General features: G+C 40.0%; 1 protein-coding gene across 6 annotated transcripts in view; it reads right to left on the bottom strand.

The window, feature by feature from the left end:
• SIPA1L1 (signal induced proliferation associated 1 like 1) overlaps positions 1-22,316 on the bottom strand; it is a 201,860-nt gene extending 179,544 nt beyond the window's left edge. For 3 of the 6 annotated variants that reach the window (XM_039704988.1, XM_039704995.1, XM_039704993.1), the window contains exons 1-2: positions 22,273-22,316; positions 21,669-21,868 (exon numbers count right to left, since the gene is read on the bottom strand). The gene's annotated coding sequence lies outside the window, so the exon portion shown is untranslated. Of the gene's footprint in view, positions 1-1,116; positions 1,134-21,318; positions 21,417-21,668; positions 21,869-22,272 lie in introns of those variants that run through there. The other 3 variants (XM_039704991.1, XM_039704994.1, XM_039704989.1) reach the window with 2 other exon arrangements.
• Positions 22,317-23,047: the final 731 nt, after the last annotated feature.

Raw genomic sequence — 23,047 nt, 5'->3', positions numbered from 1 at the left:
GAGGCAAAATCTAGCAGCAAGAGAGGCCAGCCATAACACAGTTCCAGGTGCAAGTCTGACACACAAGGCACCCTAGTTCATCATGAAGTATATCAGGTTGTATTGCAGCTCCCTTTACTAGACTGTCAAACAAAAATTTTTAGAGACATCTCTCAATATCCGAACTTCAAAGGCGATTGAAGAAATCCTGAACACACACCCCCCTCCCCATCACCTGCACTTAAGCACATTTCAGCTTTTGGCAATTTTATAAACTTGAGTTTTGAAATTAAAAATTTTTAAAAACACCAAAACCAGTGAAACAAAAGTTCCCCGCTCTGCTCTGTCTTAACCACCCAGGCCTCCTGTGGGCATGTAAGAATGGCTCACTAACATTCAGGAAAGAGGGGCACTTGGCACACCATAGGTTAGCACATGCTCTCTCCCTGCATTAGATAGCAATCATGTAAGAAACTTTGAAAATTCACAAAATACCCTTCTATCACAGTCAATTAAAGACAGTCTAAAACCATTCTCAGGAAAAATAACTGAACTCATTACACTGAAGAGCCTTCCTAAGTACTCCTCAAAAGATAACACTAACAAAAAAGGGTTATTGACATCTTCAATAATTTTCTAACCTACAAGGAACAAACAGGACCTCAACTACTGTTAACTTATCTATAACACTACAGTATGTTTAAACCACCTTTGCTCTTTCCTCATCTGCCTTTAAGAGATATGAAAAAAAAAATTTACCTGCACACAGGTAAATTCCTCTTTTTCCACTCATCTCAAGCTCAAGACACTCTTCAGATTTAAAAAGAAAAACTGAGCCAAATCCATGTTAGCATTGCACTGGAGAAATCACATTTTCTTTGGTAGAAATACGAGAGCTTGAAAGTATAAAGACACTGTACTAAGTCAATTTTGCCACAGGATAATTCTTTCTGTCCATCAAAATTTCTTTAAAATCCTACAATGTTTTCAGAAAAGTCATTCTACTTCCATTAACAATTAAAACAAAATGTCAGAAAATGTTACAGTGAATAGTCTATAGCTCTGCAGCTAAAGAATTTAAGAGAAATTAACACAGAAAAATCCAGATACAGTTTAACTACACACTGTGAAACAGACCTTCAAAAGAAACAGCAGGTTTCTTTCTCAGCCCACTTCTGTTCCATCTTCTTCACAATATGAGCTTTCTACTGCATGCCAAAAAATCAGGCAAAACTTTAATATCTGACAAGAAAAAAAAATTAATTCAAATTAAATACATTTTAAAATATTTCAAACCTAAATCAACTCCCTGAAGTTATTCCTGAGTAACAGTCATGACCTCAATATATTAAACCTCATTTAAAAACTGCTTCCTCCAAGCTCCACTGTCAACATGGCACTTCAGTTCTTTTGTTACATTTCAGAATAAACAAGTGTCAAAACATCACTTCCTTTCCCTCAGTGTTCTGCCACCATATATTGGTATTGTGGAAAGTACTTGATGTATGCCATTTTCCAGGTTTAACTACTCCAAATGATGATATTTTGCCTTATAATGAAACAGACAGATTGAATTTGACTGCTGTCTTTGTCCTTCATAATTTCTTCTGGTTTTTTCCACTTATGTAGCAAAAAGTGGCACATTCTGCATTACAGTAGCCAAATACCCACAAGAGTTTTATGCAAGATGAGGGAATTGCTACCCTGCTCATCAACTCCTTTAGATAGCTGTTCTAAAAAAGCAGGTTTACAAAAATCTTCAGATTTTTATTCCTGTCAGAACCAACATCTGTTAAGTCCAAAGAACAGTCTTCATCTAAAATATATCAAAAGTAGATCTGATTTAATGGCAACAGCATCACGACAGATACAGGCACCAAAAAATCCCTTTTCCGCCAAAATAAGCATTCTGAATTCATTTTCTCTTGTAAAAACCTTACCAATTAAAATTTTAGTTAAAGTTGCAGCCATACATGTAATTCACAGAGCAAACTGATAAACTGAGCAGGACTACATGGCAAGTTCAATTATGGATGCACCATATGCCTCCATCATCCTTTAGGTACACAAAAGAATCAATTTGTGCAATTTGTTCAAAACACAAAAAGCCCTTTTGGCAAGATCACCCTTCAGCTGAACCAACAGTCTGAACACTTGCCTGCTGTGAACATCACTCTCACTCCACACAGCAGCAGCAGCACCTTCAACAGGCACAGGAGTTACAGGGCTCTGCTACAGGAACAGAGCCATGAACATGGCAGGGGAATTGGCCAGATCTGTATGTTTAATAGAAGAAACAAACAGTGGGTTTCTTTTGGTGGTGATATTTTCTCCTAATTAACCTTCCTCTGATACTTAAGGTGACATCTCTCAGCAGGGTATAGCAGTAGGCCTGGATGTACAGAGTTGCTCCCAAGTTTTGTAACTCAGTTCTCAATTTACCTCTTACTTCACACACAGCCAGAGCTGCAAATCAGTAAATTCTAAAAATGAAATGTTTGTGTCCCAGCAAACGTATACATCAAGAAAATTCTTACATACACCTTCACTGAAAGCCATTATCATAATAAGGAACAAAATCTTAAAGGAATAAAACATTAATAACATTGATTAAAAACATTAGCCTCAACATAAAAATATGTAACTCTGATTATACCTTGAACACATATTCCAGTATCAATTTTACTTCTTTTTGTAGGCTGCAGTTAAGGGTTATCTTTCAGGAGACATGGTGATCAGTAGAGTCACACTAAAAAGCAGTATGCCAAGTCAGCACCATTTTTCCTAGTAAAGACTCTCCACCAGAATCTAACCTGGTAGAGGTTCAGCAGCACTGCACCTCTCCTGCCCATTTTCTCTCCTCTTCCAGTGGTCATTAGCCAGTTCAGCTAATTACTGTTTGATCTGCTATTCAGTGTTGCTGCAATTATGCCAAGTAGAGTTCAGCTTTTAAGAACAATCTCCATTTTATCTACTAAAACACATGAAAACAAAGACTAATCAAGCAAGTACTTTATCATATATTCTCCCACCAGTGAAAAGGAAAGGCTTCTCAAAAAAACGAAGCTCGTTAACTGAATCAACTTTTACACAACTTTTCAAAAGCATCAGCTGGGGTGGAGGGAGAGGCGATAATAATAAAAAAAAAAAATCAGCAATGCTGACTACCTGCCCATTGAGCATTCAGGTGTCTTTGCAGAAAAGTTTTAATGCCCCACCAGTGCCTCACATTCCTTAATGCTACACATGTTCTTCTATTTGCTCAAGTAAATTTAGATCAGTCTGACGAAGTCACAAGCAACCACAAATATAAATTTATGAACAAGTGTAGGAAACTTGCAACACAAGCATCCCTTGTAGTTTCATGCATGATGCAGAGGGAAGGCATTCGGTATAACCCAAGCTAGTGCAGTACTTTGTGTGAAGGCCATCACACCTGGGAGCCCCTCTTCTCCAGGCACTCCCTGACAGCACTGCACGTGATGTCAGAGCAAGACACACTGGATCTTCCACAAACACACTGGCATGGCAAGAGCAGCACCACCACTGGCTATGATTGCCAAGATAGGAAAGGTCTTTTACCAGGCATTTTTCCTTTTTTTCCTGTCAGCTTCTTGGGAAAGAGGCTTTTTTTAAAAAGCATGGAAATCAAAAAGTAAAACATTCACGTGTACACTAGATTATTTCTTTGATTTCACCAGTTGGTAAGACAGGAACTAATGAAAAAACAAGATTGCATTTGCCTTGGCCACAGCTGCCTTAAAGCAGGCTCACCTTCCATAATTAAACTCACATTTGGTATATACTGAAAGCCAGGTACAACCCGCAAAGTCTTCAGAGTCAACCTTCTTAACAAAAACAAAAATGTGCCACTAACGCTCATATTCCAGTCAACACATATTCTAAATGTTTATCTGGTGTAGATCACTGTCTTAGAAGAAAACAATGACAGAAAGTTTTAGACTAATTTCCACACACAGGCAAACCCCTATCTCCAACTTCCAACTACAGACTGCCTTAGGCTACAGAACAAAATTTCCAGCCATATTTCTGCCACTGAAAAAATATACTTTTTAATGGCGGGAAAAAATAATGCACTTCATGGGAAAGACAGAAAAATTGATTCAAGTTTACTATACCCCAATTTTCTTTAGCTTATCCATCCCACAACTAATTCCATATACAGAACAGTTCAAACATAAAGGCAACTCAAGTTTGAAGTAACAATAATTTCATTTCCCTTCCTTTTATCTTCATTCCCAATTCATCAGCATTTCTGTTGCCATCTTATTGCAAAGGTTTAATACCTTCTTGGTGATTTCCTATTGGGCAGCTCCTCACACCACTGACTCCTTCTTCTTCTCAGCACAGTCAACAAACTCCATCTAACTTCTCGACCAGCCAACCTGCTCTTTTACAATACCCATCCTAATTGGATCTAGTTGTGCCCTATTAAGGGCAGGCCTGTTCCTAATTCAGCTGTAACTCCTTAGGGGCGAGATTACCTTCATCACTATCTCTATTTCCTACATTCCACCCATCCACACATTTCTACTTCAAGATTTGTATTTCCAGGATACCAAACTTTCACCCAGAAACAGTAACATCTCTACAGCTTCCCTACAGTGATCCCCCTGCAAGCCACCTCTATTGCATTCAAGGCAGAGACTCCCCATCCTAAAATACAGCCTTGCTTTCTCCTAAAGTGTTTGTGAATTACACATATACACCCAAAGTTAAGCTCCTACAAGTCCAGTAAAGTATAGCAGACTTATATCTACTATAAATAATATTTCAACAGTAAGATTGAAGAAGTTGATAACCATGAACACTGGATTTTTTATAGGTTGTCTACAAAGAACAAGCTGCAGTTCAGAAAGTCCACTCCTGTGACTACAGAAAGCAAGCTGCAGGTACATTATGAAATAAGTTCATCCTCTACAAGTGATTAAAAATGTTAAACTTTCCTCATGGAAATAAAACTCTTAAACCTAGAAAATTTGAGTTAGCTGAATCTCCATGTGACAACCCACATAATTTCATGGCAGACTAAATGAATCATTTAAATAATCCAAGAAGGACAAAGCCATTCAAATAGGCACTGTTTGCATTTTTATCTCATCTGTGTCCACCAATCAAATTAACAGAAAAAAGTAACACTGGCAAGATAACAAGAGTGTCTCAATTAGATATAATTATGCCTGATAAATCTTTTCCCATGAGGTGTAAGGCAAGACAGCTGTGACAAGCACAGGCTGCAAGCTGATTTGTCCTTATGTCTTGAAACACTATGTGCTATCTGCTGAGAGCCCATGGCACAAGAGTTACAGTTGCCAGAAAATAATGTTGTGCAGGTCCCAGCAAGTTTTAGTTAGTCTTCAGTAAAAATCAAAGTTATATGACTAAAAGTATTACCACAGGAGAGGTCTGAACCTAAAGCAAGAACCCAGGTTCTGGATGACCTGGACTTTGCACCAAGAGAGCTGTATGGCACCTTGCTTCTGCTCTGGCATCATCATGCGGCCCATTAGACATCACAATATGACCAAAGATACAAGCAGCAGGGGCAAAACATCTTTTTTCACCAGCCCATGTAAAAGACTGATTTGCATTGGACAAAAATATCATTACTGTCTTTTCTCTGTTTCCTGCCACTACTTCATTTCCCTACTCACTGTTACTGAGAATGCCCACTTTCATGTTTCTCCCATAAGCATTTATTCTGGCATGACTATTACTGACTTAGACACATTAAAATATGGTGCAAAGTGCATCCCTGCATGCAGATCAAAGAAAGAGTAATTTATAAACTGGAAGCTGTCACCAAAAATAAAGAAGGCAGAAAACTACTTTTTCACTCGAAGTCAGACAACCACCACAGTTTGCTTGATGCCTAGCTTGAAGAAATGCAATATAACATACCACACAAAGCAAAATGCATCAGTAGGATAACTAAAATAGTGTGCAACTACTAGCAGTTCAACTTAGATAGAAAAAAGCTTCAAATAGGAAAGAAATACATTGACTAAATCTGCAGCTGCATAAAACAAGCTGGCTATAAATTAGAAAGTCTACTTCAAGCTAAACAAGGCAAAAAACTCTCTGAAAACAGTAATATAGTAAAACATTATTCAATCTAAGATTCTTCATCCACCTAGGAGTAAAACTAGACCATCTCAAGCTCTAGATAAGAGCAAGTTAAAAATATCTGCCTGGAAATGCTTGATGGTACCCTGTCTAAACCTAGAAGTGACACTGACTTGTACTCAGCACTAGTGAGCTCCCAGCTAAATGAACATGCCTAGTTTTAGCCTGCTCAGTGTAACAAACATGGACTAAAGAAAGTTCAGCAGAGACCACCAAGCCATTTGTGGGCTGAAGAGCCCAAGGAAGAACAAGGACAGGCTGAGACACCTGCACTTGTTACTCTGGAGAAGGCTGGAGGGATCATCTTGCTTTCTGCACCTACATAAAGGGAGTTTATACCAAAGACTAAGCTGAAGTCACTATCACTGTAAGTAGCTGAAATTCAATAATCAGGGCCAGGAAAGACTCCTCCATTGCCAAATGTGTGAAAAAACGATTTTGTGGCACATGAAACACTAAAAGAAATATCCCTTCCTCACCATTGTTGATAAACACCACTATCAAGGAGAGGAAAAATGAAAAAAAATAGAATCATTTAAATGAAATCTCTACTAAAATATGAAAAATTTAAAACCTGCCATAGTTCCAAATAAAAATAAATCACTTTAAGCCATTCCCTTAACAAATTTTGCTAAAAACCTCCCAACATCATCACAGATGATCTCTTCACCCCCTGCCTCTGGACACAACAGATTCAGAGATATTCTGTAGCACCCCTGACACTACTTATGAACCTCAGCATCTCCTATTCTGCAGAAGTTTAACCAGATCCTATGTTAATTTTTTTTTTAGTTTAAAAAAAAATACACTTAGCCACAAGGTTAGAAGATTATTCTGCAGAAGTTTAACCAGATCCTATGTTAATTTTTTTTAGTTTTAAAAAAATACACTTAGCCACAAGGCTAGAAGAGTATGCTTTCCCCTTTTGCAAAAGAAAGGTCAAAAGACTTGAAAAGAGCCTAATTCATGTCTTGAAACATAAATAGCAGCTCGTAATAAAATCAGGTCAAATACTGAGAACTTGGAACATGTAAATGTCTTCAGAAGGAGATTCAATTTCCAAGCAATGTCTAATAAGACAGATCCAAACAGAACATTTACAATCCCATTAAAATCTTTTCCTCTAAAGGCCCCTTCTTTTCTTTAGCATTCTGCAGATAAAAAGATTTGCCATCTCATATCTATCAAAAAGATTAAAGAGAATTCAAGAAATAATCTGCTTCACCAAGACTCAATTATTTTTTCTCTTTTACAAAATTAGAAATAGGCTTTGGGTTTGGCATAACACTAAGAATGGATGACGAACAAAAAGATAAATACAACAAAGATCAGTTTACCATGTCTGAATGCATCCATTCAATAACTTCAGACAACAGTGGTTGCACAATGCATGCAAAGACCAACCCATCTATAACCATTCAAACACTGCATAAAACCAGTTATTTGTTAGGTACAAAAACAGTTGGAAAGTACACTTTCTCAAGTATTTGTAGAGATAAAGTTGTCAGGAAATTACAGGAGATGAAGTACCGGTTTCACAAGCATTTACAGCAAATCTCTGCGCTATCACATCACCAAACATGATAAATTTGATCCAAATGAGATTCAGGCACATGCTCAAATTTATCAGGTGTGGCAGAACATGATACCAGACTGGTATCAGTGGTAAGGAAGTGCATTAGATCTAATTCAGTATAAATTCATAGTGGTCTAAATAATGAATGTGTAATGCAAGTAATGCTGCTTCCTGGTAAGTATTTTGATTTTATTAGAGGCAACAGAATAATAAAAGAGATTGATACTTTACATATGACCACTGTACTTTTGACCCAGTACAGGGAGTCCTAAAGTCCTCCTTGTGGCATCACTGAACCAGTGTTCTAACTCAGTAATCTTAATTTTGGATACATATTATTACATACTCTTCACACCAACTTATATGGCTTTGTGTGCTATTGCTCTTTCCTCCTTTTACTAAGAAGGAACTTAAATGGATTTTGTGTTGCAGCACTTCTTCAACCCAGTGTTGATTGATGCTAAATGTCTGAACAAGGGTCAGGCTGACAGATACTGTCATCTAAACTGCAAAATCATTACAACAGCCCCAAAAAGAAGTAATCCTAGAAGATCTGTGAATCACTATCTTCTAGTATTATGCCATACAAATGTCAGTGCAGGTGAAGAAACAAGTATTCTCTTCAGCTCTGGAAGGAAAGAGGGACCAAAGAGGAACAACGGAATGGAATGGAATCAAGAGCTCACTGAGCCCAGACATTGTACAGCAGCTGCTGAGATCCCAAAGGCAGAAAGAGGAGTCTGGCCCCATTACTGCTCCCCACAGTGCCACTGTCACGGACAACCAAGTAAACATGCAGCTTATTCAAAGACTTCCCCTTCTGAGATGGAAATAAACACTCAGTTGGGCATCTCTACAACAGGAGAAATCTCACACTGCAACCTATCTTCTGGTCAATCTCAAGTCAAAAATTAAGTCATTATAAATTCTGCTTTACCTGCAGCCCTACTGTCCAACAACCAACAGCATTACAACTGCATAAGATTCTAACTTTGTAAGTCAGGATGTCCTTTTTGGATCCTCCTGTCTCATACCACTTATCCAGTGAGATCCAAAACAATTAACCCCTGCATCCCCTGTCTAGGTACAAAATGAACCTGCTTAACTTTTCAAATAGAACCAAAAAAACTGAAGGAAAAAAATGCTTAAGTTTTCATCAGACATGCAAAAGCAAGACCAAAACCCATCTTTCATACTCATCCCACCGCCTCTTTTCAAGTAAGCCTTACAAGGCACTTGCCAGTAAGCACAGGCAATCAGAAGGAAGCCAAAAGTGTCTCATAAGAGTGAATTGGGAGGACAGTGGAAGGGCAGGATGCCGTTTGTGTTCATCCTCCTCTGACATTCACAGAATTTTGGAGGGTAAGCCTTAAAACACTCATCTCCGTAGCACAATAAAAAGATTGTTCTTGAGGAAAGGTACTATGAAAAAGCTTTTGCTAAACCAGTATTTCAATTTTTAACAGTAAAACAGGGGGAAGAGGGGGTGGGGGGTGTGGTATTTCAAAATTCTCCAGGAGGAAAAAGTCATTTCCCTCATACAAAGTGATTTCCTTTACCAAAAAAACCACAAAAGCTGCTACACAGCAGTAGCACTAACCATACTGGAGGGAGGGAAAGAAAGAAAGAAAGATTGCATAAGACATTTAGCTACAGAAACTATTGAGCAACCTAAACACAGATACCACTACAGGCTCCCACTACATTTTACCTTCTGCACGTTTTCCGGAAGGAAGACTGGGCAGAAATCTATACAGAACAAGCAATTACATGAACTAACAAGGTCTTGGTACCTTCAAATCTCAGATTTGATCTATAAAAACATATACACTTCAGCTGAAGTTCCTCCCATGAAATTGTATTCATCACACAGCTTCTCTGACAGCTCAGAACATCCTTGTGCGTGCTACAGCTCTCACCACTGCTGGGACTCAATCTCACCCACTCATTAGTCTGCCTTTACAAGACCTGTTGGACAGTTTAAGACCTCACAAGGAGCTAAATCAAAGCCCAGCAAATCCAAAATATTTAGGAAATTGGGGAGAAGAAAGAACTGTTAAGGAAAAAAAGCAAACTGGGAGGAACACAGAGAGCATGACCACCCCCGCTGGTTTCCATAGCAAACCAAAAACTTGGAGAGCAACCTTGCCTCAAACCTGTTACGGGAAATGCAGAACACAGCAACTGCAACCTCAGCAGGGACTGCCGTGCAGCACAGCTACCCGAGCTGGTGCTGAGCTGAAGAACACTACCCATGCATTTGCTAGAACTAGAGAAAAGCTCAAAGGGAAACCTGCAAGTGACAGTGAGAGGCACGCTGGTTGACCCTCACAGGGCGCAGTGTCAACAAAGACACTCTCTGGAGTACAGCCAGGCAGTACTTCACAAGTAACTTTTGAACACAATTTCTGGAGATGTCTTGAGAGCCTACACCAGATATTAATCCAGATTTAAAGGAATGCTTTAAAATAAATTTTAATGGTCTCAGATTTGACAATTTCTAAACATTTGCATGCATTCTGTTTGATTCCTTTTGCAGTTTTATGGACCTTCTTATTCTCTATTGCTACAGGTCAAGATGCAGAAAAGCTCACTAAAACAGGAATATCTAGCAGGCAATTAAAATCCAAGGCAATCTATTTCAGTATTTGCAACATGCCAGGTACTATGCTTGTACCATTGATCTTCTGACCTTTGAGCTAAAACTGCTGGACTAACAGCAGAACCAGAAAGGTGACAGCCACGTTAGCCCAACCCTGTGCCTAGGCTTGAAGAGGAAGGCTCACGTGCAATGCTACCCTCCTCCCATTAAATGCTACACACGTGCAGCTACAAACTCAGCAGAGCATTACACCGTGCCATGCAGGCACTGAGAGCTAAAGCTATAATAAGTCCAGGACACAGGTTTGGGCACTAATCCATAACTGTCATGGTTTTGTTCAAGCTTGCTGAGGGACCAGTGATGTACATGAGATCCCAAGGGGCCAGGGACTGTTCCCAGCAAACAGCAGGAGTTTGAGCTGAGCAGAGCCACTCCTGGGAGCAAAAAAGTGCAGATGTAGTCCCTGCCTTCCTTTGAGCTGGCTCAAGAGTCTCCAGCACAGCTTTACAGCTAGTTATAAATAAATTTGTCCATAGTAAGATGAAATCTAAAGCCCAAGGCAGCTTCTGCTCTGAACATTACTAGAGATTTCTCATGTGTGTGTTAAGACACCTTGCTCAAGGGCACCTGCATTTCCTTACTTCACGAAGTCAATGAGGTAAACTAATGAAGGAACACAAAGCACTGACATTACAGTAATGTCACATCAAAATACAATCTCATTAGTACCTCTTATTATAAATAGAGTGCATGCAATGCAGAGCAGTATCACTATCATGCAACTATGCTGCACCACATTAGTTATCTAGATGATTCTGTATTTTGCCTAAGATGTCCAATTACGGCTTTGGCCTTTTCCAGTCCATGAAAGTACAGACACAAGTACAAAATACTTATCTATTGTCAATATTGCAATTATCCTGCTTAATTCATTTCCCCTTTATTTTAAATCAAGACAGGTAGAATAGCCTAAAACTAAGTGAGAAGGATGAGTGAGAGATAAAGACATCAAACTTCATCCCAGAAGTAACTGCTTCTGCCACTAGTAGAAATCATTTACAAAACCTTCCCCACAAAAATCCCTTTTTTCCTAGATGCAAAAAAGGAGCAGGTCAGATGATATTAACCTTACCAGAAGCAATAGCTTGCTCCTTACATGTAATCACAAGACTGGACAAGTAATTTGTGTTCACAAGACAAGCAAAGGCCCAGAGAAGAGAGTATGCTCAAAGCTGTATATTGCTACTAAGCCAGTCCTTCCCCTTGCAGCCAAGTCTCTGACTGTCCAGGGTCTCAGAGGAGGTGACTGAGACCAGATGTTCCATTCCCAAGGGACAGCTACACGCTGTAAGCCCTTCTCAATTATCTTCCTTGTGGGACAGAGACAAGCAACTTTTCAGTACCACCATTCAGTGAGATAATGACAATAGAATAGCTCAGTTTCAGAAGTAGTTTCATTAACACTGCATATGTTCATCTTAATGACATTCAGCACTAATTAACATCATTATAAACTGAACAGCAGTGGCACTTCAATAGTATCCTGAGTCTTTGGTTCAAAATTTTGAGCACAGGGATAATAAAACACAGTGACTTGCAACCCAGGGTGCCAGTATTTAAGCATCGAATCTGCTTGAAGCTGCAATGTATTTTAAGAGCTTTTGGCATCTCAGCTAAGTACCAAGGTGATAACAAAGAGAGGTTACAGCAAACAAGATATCTACTGCTATTAACATTTTTAAACCAACAGAACAGTCACTCAGCACTAACACTGGATTCAACAAAAAAACCACCACCACCTTCAGAAAGAATTTTTCTACCTGACAAAACAGCTTTGAACATCTAACACAAAGAGGTTTTTGTACCTCCCTCATCAGCAACAGGAAAATACTGTAATGCAGAAACCAACCACTACTTAAGGGTACTTTGCATTATACTACATATAACATTACTTCATTTTCAAAAGTACTATTAAACACTAACAGTAAATTACTTCACTTGCAAGCACATAACACCCACATACTGCTGCAGAGTTTTTACTGAAACCTGTAAAATGCCACTGAAATGGACAGCACTGTTTCACAAGTCCTCTTCTTTCCCCATGTAAAAATGTGAACATGAAAAACCACAGAAGCCAGTGCAATGTTTATACAATCCTCATGTAACTTCTGTTACAAGGAATAAAGTTCTAATTTCTAGCAACGTTTCAAAAAAGCATTCATTTAGTTCTGTTTCTGACAACACCTGGAAAAATAAGCTAAGCATTCTGGAAGATAGCAGGATCCAAACTTAAACTAGTCAGAATTTTAAGCATTAAGCACAAAAGCATTAATTTAGTTCTGTTTCTGACAACACCTGGAAAAATAAGCTAAGCATTCTGGAAGATAGCAGGATCCAAACTTAAGAAACTAGTCAGAATTTTAAGCATTAAGCATCATTTTTATTAAGTTGTGCTGATTCTTCTCCCACCTCCCTTCAAACATATCTTCAACTCTTCTCTCTGGACCCTTCTTTTACAAATTGTAACGTGTAGAAAAAGGAGAGAAGAAGCGAGAGACAGAAACAGATTATATTATTGATTTGTTCATATACTTTTAGCTAAAATATTTTAACACATGTCAAAAAATCGTTTTCATCAGTACTGTTCTCTACCAAAAACCATTACCCATGCTAACTCTGGATGCTTCTGGATTGCTTTATTCTTACAGCATCCCTGGTGCTCACAACACTACCTTCCAATATGTTCCAAACAAGTAAGTGATCAAAACATTACTTGATTTTACATCTGTCCACTAGCTCTACATTTTAGAATTACTTCAAGTTTGACTCTTGTTAATTCTAATTACTTCTTCCTATTACTCTTAACTGAAAGATTAAATGAGGATTTTATCTAAGAATTCCTTCAACTGCTCCTAAATTTTAGTACTTGTATCAGTTTGCGAGGTCTGTCTATTTAGCCCTAAGTCACTAAAGGCCAGGCTTCAAGAACATAAAGCCAGCTGTCACCTGAAGTTAGACTGCACCATTCTTGGGAATATTTGATGACTACTATCAATTGTTTTTTGAAGCAAAGTGCAGGTTTACACAAAATAAGGAACAGTTAAGCTCTCTTCCTGCACCCAGCACTTCAGACATTTTTTATCTCTGGGCACTCCGTGCTTCTACAAGAGGCAATGTTCACTTTGCCTGTAATTATTTATTATTTCTCATGTAGCCAGCTCCACACAACTGCAATTAAATGAATTTAAATAACTTCTTCCCCCCCGCCCCTATTTTCAGAACCAATGCATTCTATGTCTCAGTTAAAAAGCACATTCACAATATACGCCCTCTTGTCCTTAGCTGGGATAAAGTTGTTGGCAGTCTGAGACAAGACATTGCACTTAACCTGCACAAAGATACATCAACAATGCAAGAAAGGAAAACCTCAATTCAGTTGCTCAGGCATGTAAAGTACCAGTTTGTATACTAAAAAAAATATATTTAATGATGTCAACAATCAGTAGATAATGACTAAATTCTGTTAAAATAACAATGATGAGCAGCCTTTGCAACATTGAATAACTGCTTATTATCACACCTTTGTTTTACAGGAGACATGCTTTAAATTACCAACAAATTTGAAAGTCTTTACTGCACCAACACTACATACACAAGTGATTAAATCTAGAACACAAAGTACATTATTGCATGTTCACACCCAATCCCAAAACTGTTGTCTGGAGACAGAATAATCTGTCCCTGTTCTCAAATGTTATCTAGCATATTAATTAACCTTAAATTTACAGCTGAAAATAAAAATACAATAGTACAGGATTAAAAAAAAAAAAGTCCTGATGATTTCATTTTAGCACATGATAAAAAACCCTGTGAAGTTCTGCAGATATTCTGGCTTTACCAAGATAGGGAGGTAATTGTATAATAAGGCAAGAATTAACTTAAGGCTCTCAAATTTTTCCACAGTGCATCACAGTTCAAATAGTTACAGGTAGTTCTCCAGACTACCACAAACACCCATGTGACTGTACAGGCAAGCACTAAAAACCCACAGACCTGAATTTTTTAAAAAAGCCTTTTCAATTTGAAATGGATGGCACGTTTTAAGGTGATACTAGCATTTTCCCTTTGTTTATATTAACAGAGGCATCCTAGCAAAGATTCTCCTACCACCTCTGTATGGCAATGCAATAAAGAGAACTAGATTTGGGAATTCCCAGAGCTACCTCGAGTACCAGTCAATGACTACAGTGCAAGACAATGCAAAAGTCAGGGAGGGGGAGGAAGGTCAAACAAAAACTAGAACTGACTTTCTGTCAACAGTCCCCTCTTCAAAGACTGCAAAAGAAAGGCAAAAGAAGGGAAAGAGTCAAGGGAAAAAAAAACATCCAAGGAAAGGATAAACTATGTTAACAGCTTTTACAGAAGTATCTCCTTTTCTCCTCACTTCTAAATGTTTCCTTCAGCAAAAGCTGTGGGAAAGCATCGTGGTTTGCTCTTTCTTCCAGCTACTGTACGATCAATACAGTGCAGACTATTGAACTATTTTATTCTGATTCATACAACAAGCTGTTAAATACACTTGGAAAGTAGATTATCAGTGGCAGTACCACGTCATTCATGAAGATATATTTATTTTCAAGGCATGAAAATGTCATAACTTTCTTCTGCACAATTATGCAGTTCTTCAGCATGGACTAAAAGCATAAAATCCTATGTCAGCCCTTACAATTTGAAAAGAAAAATACTCTTAGACATTTCAACTGCATCCAGCAGAAGGAGGGAAGGCCCTCCTGGACTTGTTATGGTCTAGTATTATCTCCTATTTGATATTAAAAGCATAAAATCCTATGTCAGCCCTTACAATTTGAAAAGAAAAATACTCCTAGACATTTCAACTGCATCCAGCAGAAAGAGGGAAGGCCCTCCCAGACTTATTTGTTAAGGTCTAGTATTATAAGGTTTCCTATTTGATACGTGCAAAAATATTCCAAAAATAGTATCAGACATTTTAGCTTTTATAAATTTAAAAAAAAAGATTGGTAATTCATGAAGTGAGGAGAGAAGCCTTGTGCACAAAAACAAAATGAGATCTTTAAACAGTTCAGAGATAAGAACTGTAACGACTTTTATACAGCACTAACACATTTAAGCCTGCAGTCTGAGTTTCACCACCCATTGTCTTCTTTAATTTTTAAACATGCAGACAAAGTGATGTTACACTTCAGAAATGCAAAAGAAAGAAAAACCTAAAGTCTGATCTTCGCCAGTTTCTTCAGCGAGAGCAAATTTGTTCTGTGGCCCTGCCAAAAGGCAGATGTTCAAGATGTGTATGTTTCTGCTTACATGAGTCTCTTGAGGAAAAATAAATAAGTAAGTACCCACACAACCCCCTGCCCCCCTTGCGAGCCCAGAGATAAAGGACAGGGGGTTTCCTGTCACAGGTTTGCAACCTGAGAGCCACCTGCAGTGCTGCTGCTGCCCCTGCAAGAGACACAAAATGGGCTGGACACCAAAGGAAAAGTGTTTCACATTAATTCAAAAAAGGAAAACCATCCTTATAGCCAGCTTTTTGTTGAAGTTGTTTAAGCTGTACCTACAATAGCACTTCCAACAGCAGTGCCCTTTGAGGAGCCCTCCAGCTATCACCAGCCAGCAGCCAGCAGAGTTTAACCCAGGAGTCCAACCTCCACTGGAGCAGGGCTGGCTGCCACACTGCTTCCACCAGCTCGTGGCTTTGTCCTGTCAAGCTTTACAAGTCTCCAGTGATGGACACTCACCAGTCACTCTGGGGTGGTCTGTTAAATGCTTTGTCACCCTCAGAATTATTTAACTTCTATAGGTTTTCTGGTGTCCATAAACCAGAATTCTCCTAGAGGAAATAAACTAAAAATCCCAGCCCAGAAGTTCACCAAATGCGACCCAACCCCTAACAGCCACAAAGGTCCAAGCCAACAAACCACATCCATGTGGGCAACATCCAATTCAGGAGACCAGACTAAATTCTGTCTGAAGTAAAATTGTTCAAATGCAAAAAGTTTTGATCTGGGAGACTTGATGCCCCCACCTTCAGCCAGAGACCCATGTCTACTGTGCTGAATTATTTGCTACAGTAAAACCAAGTGACAAAACCATGCATATAAAACAGCAATTTTGAAATCAAATTAAAGTACTCTTTTACACAAAAAGAAAGGAAAAAAAAGTTTAAAACCAGGAAATAACCCTTCACAAACACCATCAACATAGATCAGCAACAAATACTTCCAATGACAGTGTGAATTCATTTTGAATAAGCAAGACCAGTACCTTATAATAAACACAATACAAAAATAAAATTGCAATCATTTGGAAAAAGTTCCAAGAACAACATAAAAATGTTCTTGGGGCTAAGTTCTGGTGCTTAGTTGCTGGCTGAGGTTAAACCACAACAGCAACCTTTGGTCAAATAGACAAATGTATGTATTAAAAGTGTCTGTAAGTCTTCAGAGAGAGCTGTCTGTAGGACTGCTAACAAGAAAACCCAAGATACGTACCAAAGCTGCTGATGTGAACAACTGGCATACAGAAAGTTCTGCCACCACAGCAATCGTTTTACAGATAATATCTGCCACTCATAAAAAAAGGTCTGTATTAATCCTATTTCACATCACATCAGCATACAATAAGCCTGTCATTTATTCAAAAGTCAAAAGACAATTGATTTAGCTTACAGTGCTGTAAAATGCATCATGACTCGAGAAACTCAGAGAGCAGAGCCATGCTACAAAAGCAGCCCTTGGCACCTCCTGGAACCTCACCATCCACTGCACAGAGAAGGCAGCAATGCAGCTACACAGCAAAGGAAGATGCTTGGCAGTTTCCCCCACCCAGAAAAGTAAATATTAAAATCCATAAAATAATCCAGCCAAGCACATTAAATATAACTAAGTCTCACAGGCAGACCCAACAGGCAACTTTTCTCCAAGTTATGCTCAACTTCTGACCCACACCTCCTAGCAGCCTGGAAGAAGAACTTGCCCCCTAATGATTTTGGCTAGTTGAGATTATTTTAATCCACTATAACGTCACAAGGTAGGAAAAACAGGATTGTTTTGGGGTTGACTGAAGAAGCTTTCACTAAATTAAAAGTCTGTTCAAAGTTAATATCTCACAGCTGCAGCAATAAAGTAACAACCAGTCTCTGAGGTTTATGTCAGTATTTTGAGATACAAATCCTGTGACCTCAAAAGATAAATAAACAACCCAAAATTTAAACACCTCCAAAAGCTATTTGAGCACTGAAGGTAAACCATCACACTGAAGAACAATCCAACTTTAAACCAACTATATGATACATGCCAGTAGCTTCTCTAAGTTTTGAAAACTTATAAAATAAAACTTGGTCTGCGAAAATCATTCCACTAATCTCTCCAATCCACGTGAAGAAAGCATTCTTCCCATTCTACAGAGCCTAAGACCAAATGTAAAAGAGTATTAAAACATCAACAAAAAATTCCAAGTGCCTCTCAGGCCTAGGCATGAACCACTAGTGCCAGTAACAACAACCCCTTCTCTACAATACACTTTCAGAAGTTTTCTACACGGCCATGCATTTTTCAGGAACTTGATTTCTCTTGAAAAGAGACATCCATGCACTGTGCAGGGAACAAGAGCTATGACTACTGCACTGCAGCATCCAGCAGGAGCTGAAGGAGCAGGAAGACACAGCTTTGCAGGACTCCACTCCACTTACAGACTCAGACCCTTGAAAGAACCATGACGAATACTTGGTTAGCAATCATACAATTCAACAGCTACCAAGATTATGAAAAGTGTTGTCTCTGCATTCAAAAGAAGTGCTCTTTAAAACACGCTTCCATAAAGAAAACAAAGATATGTAAATGCTTAGCCTCACTTAACACTTAACATAAAAGACGTGTCAGACTCTAAACCAAGTAACTCACTCAGTAAACTGTGCCACAGAATCCAATATTAAAGAGACTGAGACAATGACATAATTTAGCTTTACATATGCAAAAAAGGGACATCTAAAACCATTTTATCTGCTGATTCATATTCAAAAACACAGTTATAGTCCCTGCAACTCCTAACGGGTTTCCCAAAGTTCACAGTGCAAAACTGCTATCAAAGCTAACACCAAAACTGCTACAGACTGCATGAGTCTTGTGCTGCCAGCTGCATAAGAATTTAAAATAAAAAATTATTGTCATCATTGCTGGTAAGGCTGCACCCCAAAAAAACACTGATTGCCTTTCATTAGAGAATATCTCAAGTCTCATAGAGCCATCAAAGCCCACTTTATAAACCTCCAGCTTGAGAGTACTCATTCAAATACTACACTGAACTCTTGTGAAATATAAAGCTTAGGATTATTTAAAAGCTGCAATTTAAGAGAGATATACTTGAAATCAAGTCACTGAAGTCAAATCTCCCTGGAAACATAAAATACAGAACAACGTAACTTTTTTCACTCACAGAAAGATACTGAGCATATGATTAATTTTACATGCAAAATCAACAAAACCCTCACCTAGCAGTTCTTAAAATTATGTATTTACACTGATAAAAAAATAAGTGCACTTACTATTGCTGTAATCCTGTAATAGCTTATTAACAAGTTAAAAGAAATGGCTTTCAAAATAAATGAATAACACAAAAATCTAAAATACAGACAGAGAAGTAAACAGAGCAAGATATTAAAAAAATAACTAAATCTTGTTTTATTGACTTTTTAAATATTTAAACTAAAGAGCTGGAGAGAAATAAAAGGAATCTGCCTGAAACCAAGAAAGCCAAGGAAACAGACCAAAACTGTGTGCCAAACAACCAACACTTAGGGTCAATGACAATAAATTTCAACCTCTGAACACATCAGCATTAGGGAAACCAACTTGTGTGACTGAAATTTTGATGAAGGCAGAAGCTCTGCTTCTTTACCCCAGTAGGGTATCTCCAATTTCTAACCAGTAGCAGAAAGAACTCAATAGCTTGCAGCAAACCCCTTGCTGAAGGGATTAAACTACTGATATGGAGAAAACTGTTCTTTTTTCTTCTCTACAATAGACATGCTATAGGACAAAACAGAGGAATAGAAAAGAAATTCAACTGGGCCTCAACCCATTCTCTTACTAGCCTACCTCACATTTTCCCAATGTATTTCTATAATGATCCTCACGAACTTACTAAAGTTCAAAATAACCAGCTGGAATATTTTATGTTCTTAAGTTTTTTTTCTATCTTAGAAATAAAAAATTCCGCCATAGTAGCAAAACTAATAGTTCTGAAATCAACATTTTAAAGGATATACTTGAGACAGATTTGCAAAACTGAGATGACAATAAGAGCTACACAAGAACAAAATGCTCCCAAAGTGCCAGCAGAATGCTTATAAGCATAATGGAAAACAAAAGCACTCCTAGAAAAGCTGCAGGAGGGGGAAGAGGGCACATTTGAACATAGCTTTTAAAACAACGGCTACCCAAAAGTTAATCCCAAACCTTAAAATAACATTTCAGATAAACATGATGGGGGGAGAAAAAAGCTCGTCAAGCCTAGAACCAATGATGCACAACTGAAATTCCAATAAAACCTTTTATTACAGAAAAAATAGATCATGAATTACATATCCTCATACTAAGTCTTCACTCCTGGCTGCAGCTCCACCCTTTCACAGGTCTGTGTCAGTGCCTGCCTCTACACCTGCTAGCCTTTTTCATCAAGCAAATTTCTGCAGCCCTACAATAGTCAGAGCTGACATCCCATTTTGCTTCTGACTTCATGATCTAAGAGGTTTTATGAACCACAACTGAGAGCTAAGTATGCCTATCCCAAATAGCAATGATGAAACTAAGCATTTTATTAGCATCAGTAAAACCTTCTTAATGCAATGTTGAGCAACTAAGTGCACATCCTTTAATCAACTGGCCATAAATAAACACTTTAAATGGCAAAAAAAAAGTCTTCTGTCCCTAGCTTCCCATCACCAAAATGAGACATAGCATACACACAAAACATTCAGTCAAGAAAATTCTCTTTTTAGCTTCACTTAAATAGAACCTATGGGGTTGTTTTTTTGAAATCAAGAAAAAATCATTGTGAAGTTCCCACACTGTTTCTACATTAATAACTGGTATGGCATCTGATGGCCTAAGGCATAAAAGCCTTGACACTGAAACAAACACAGCTTAAGAGATCTCTGCGATTACAATTGCCACAAACTTCGACCTTAATACTTTCACATGTCTCTCCCACCACTTCAGCTGAAGGGGAATGGAGCCTAACCCAGCAATACATTCCAAATAAATAACAACCAAACTCTCCACCTGAGAGAACACCCATACTTGCTACCCAGTTAGTACTTGCAGCAAAACCTCTTTTCCCTTTTACAAAACTGGTTTATGCCTTAATTTAAAGGAAACAAGTGCTTAATTCCCATAGTTAGAAAAATAAATAAAAACGATCAATCAAAATCCCATCATGAAAGGGCTGCTTTCTAAAGCAAACACCAATCTTGCTTCATCCGTACAGATCTGGAACCTAATGAAATCCGACACCTTTACTCCGAAGACAAATTTGCATTGTATCATCAACTAGGGCTCCGTGCTCACGGATGCACTTCATTCAGCATGCAGTAACGGGTTCATTAAAGCAGCATCACTCAAAAATTTTAAAGCGATTTTACAGGTAAAATTTTTGAAACACGATTTGGTAAGCGATATTATCAAAAAAAAAAAAGCCTCTGCTTTTTTCTATGGGTTAAAACGTGCCTCCTCGAACTAAAACATACAGATGTTGTGGCCAAGGTTATACAAGGAGATCTTCATTAAGTTGAGCAATTCCCATTTTGTGTCGCTGCTTTACCAGACATGAATGAGTGCATTCCTCATTACATGAGCTGAAGCTGCATCACAGATATCCAGTACAAACAACACAGTTATTTTTAAATATAGCATGAGAACGTTAACATCAGGACTTCATGCAATATGAAAGAGGGAAAGAGCAAACAAACTCGGCTTACGAAGGTAATCATTCGCCTTCGCATCCACCTTTCCTTGCTTCTCCACCTCCTCCTTCCCCTTAAGATTCAGTTGAAGGCATTCCTTGTTTTCCCACTTTTCCAGGCTCCCAGTGAAGAAATCAACCATCCGCAAACATTTTGTTCCTCCACCCCGCCTCCTCGTGAGCAGAGCATTCAGAACGTCCCCACCGGCACTGCCCCCAAATCACCTAATTGTTATCATCACTGCGGTCTCAGCACCGGCTCGGAACAAAACCGGTCCCACTACACCCTCGCTGGCTATAAAAAGTAAAGAAGGGGAAGGAAAAAAAAAAAAAAAAAAAAAAAAAAGAGGTTGAAGTGCAACTTACGGGGGCGAACAAGAGACAAGTTATCTAGCGAGCCGTGGGGGCGAGCGGCGTGTGCCGCTCCGGGCCGCGGGAGCGCGTCCCCCGCCGCAGGGCGCCCTCGGCGCGGCCGCCTCCGCACGGACGGGCAGCGCGGGAGCCGCCGCCTCGGAGCGCGGCGGGCCGGGCCGCCGCCGCGCTGCTCCCGCTCGGGGCTGCCTTTCCTGCGGAGAAAAAGGACACAAATCCGGAACCTAGCACCCGGCACGGCTCGCTGCAGGGGGACGCCCGCCGACCCGCCCCGGAGCTGCCGGCACGGCGGGCTCCCACCGCCCCGGGGGCGCGCAGGGCAGGCGCCCCCCGCCCGGTCTGGGCGCTGCGGCGGGAGGAGCTCAGCAGGCCACTTTCACCCGGACCCCGCTGCCCTCGCCGCCGTTAACCCCCGTCGGGCAGGGGGCCGCGCAGCCCCGGGGCTGGGGGCCGCTACCCTTCCCCCGCACGCACACCCACCCACCCGCACACCCCTTCGGCCAGCGGCACGGCGGCTCCCCACGGCAGGCTCCGCGGCAGGAAGGAGGGGGCGCGGCGTGCAGCCCGCCCCGGCTCGACGCTCCCGCTCGCAACTCACCCAACAAAGTTGCTGCTGCTGCTGCGGCGGCTGCCGGCGGCCGCTCCGCCCGCCGCCGCTCTCGCGAGAGGGGCCGCCCGCGGCCCGCCCGCGCTCCGGCGGCGTTCCCATGGCAACAGCCAAGCGCCGGGCCCAGCGGGCGGCGCAGGCCCGCGCCGAGCTCCCTGCGTTTGGAGTGACTTCTTACCATTTTGATATTTACATCCCTTTCCAGCCTCCTGGAGACCTGTAGGGAGAAGGTCATTGCGGTTACTAACACAAAGTCAAAACCTACCGGTACCATACGGATAGTATATCCCAAGGTCTTTTGCTGCCAGTCAAATTAAAATGGATTCTCCCTTAGATATCCAAAACAGATAACAAATTAAAAATCTGGGAAGGCACATCTGAAAAATAGCATAGGTAAACATCAGCCTTTGCTCTGCAGGAACGCTGCTCTGTTTTCAAATGGCGAGAATTTTGAACACAAGCTGCGGGTAAAACACATTCTGGATGCTATGCTAATGGTTGTTACCGTCCTTGGCTTGGCAGAACATTAACAATCTCAGTTAAACCACTTTAAGTGAAGCTTTCCCTGAAATTAGGACACTGTGATTTGGACTGGCGACGTTCCAGCAGTGTGCAGCATGGTGATAGCTGGAGCAAGCGAGCTGCGGTGAGCAGCTGCTCTGCCGCAGAGATGCTCGCCTCACACCCCGTTCACTTTCCAGGAATGTCCAGACAGCAAAGACCAACAAAACTTACACACAGATCCATGTGGCTTGAAACCTTCTGA

The sequence above is a fragment of the Passer montanus genome, unplaced genomic scaffold (genome assembly GCF_014805655.1).
Source record: "Passer montanus isolate IOZ18808 unplaced genomic scaffold, ASM1480565v1 scaffold18, whole genome shotgun sequence".
NCBI lineage: Eukaryota > Metazoa > Chordata > Aves > Passeriformes > Passeridae > Passer > Passer montanus.
The sequence above is the reverse complement of the archived record's forward strand: the minus strand, read 5'-3'. Positions and strand labels throughout refer to the sequence as shown.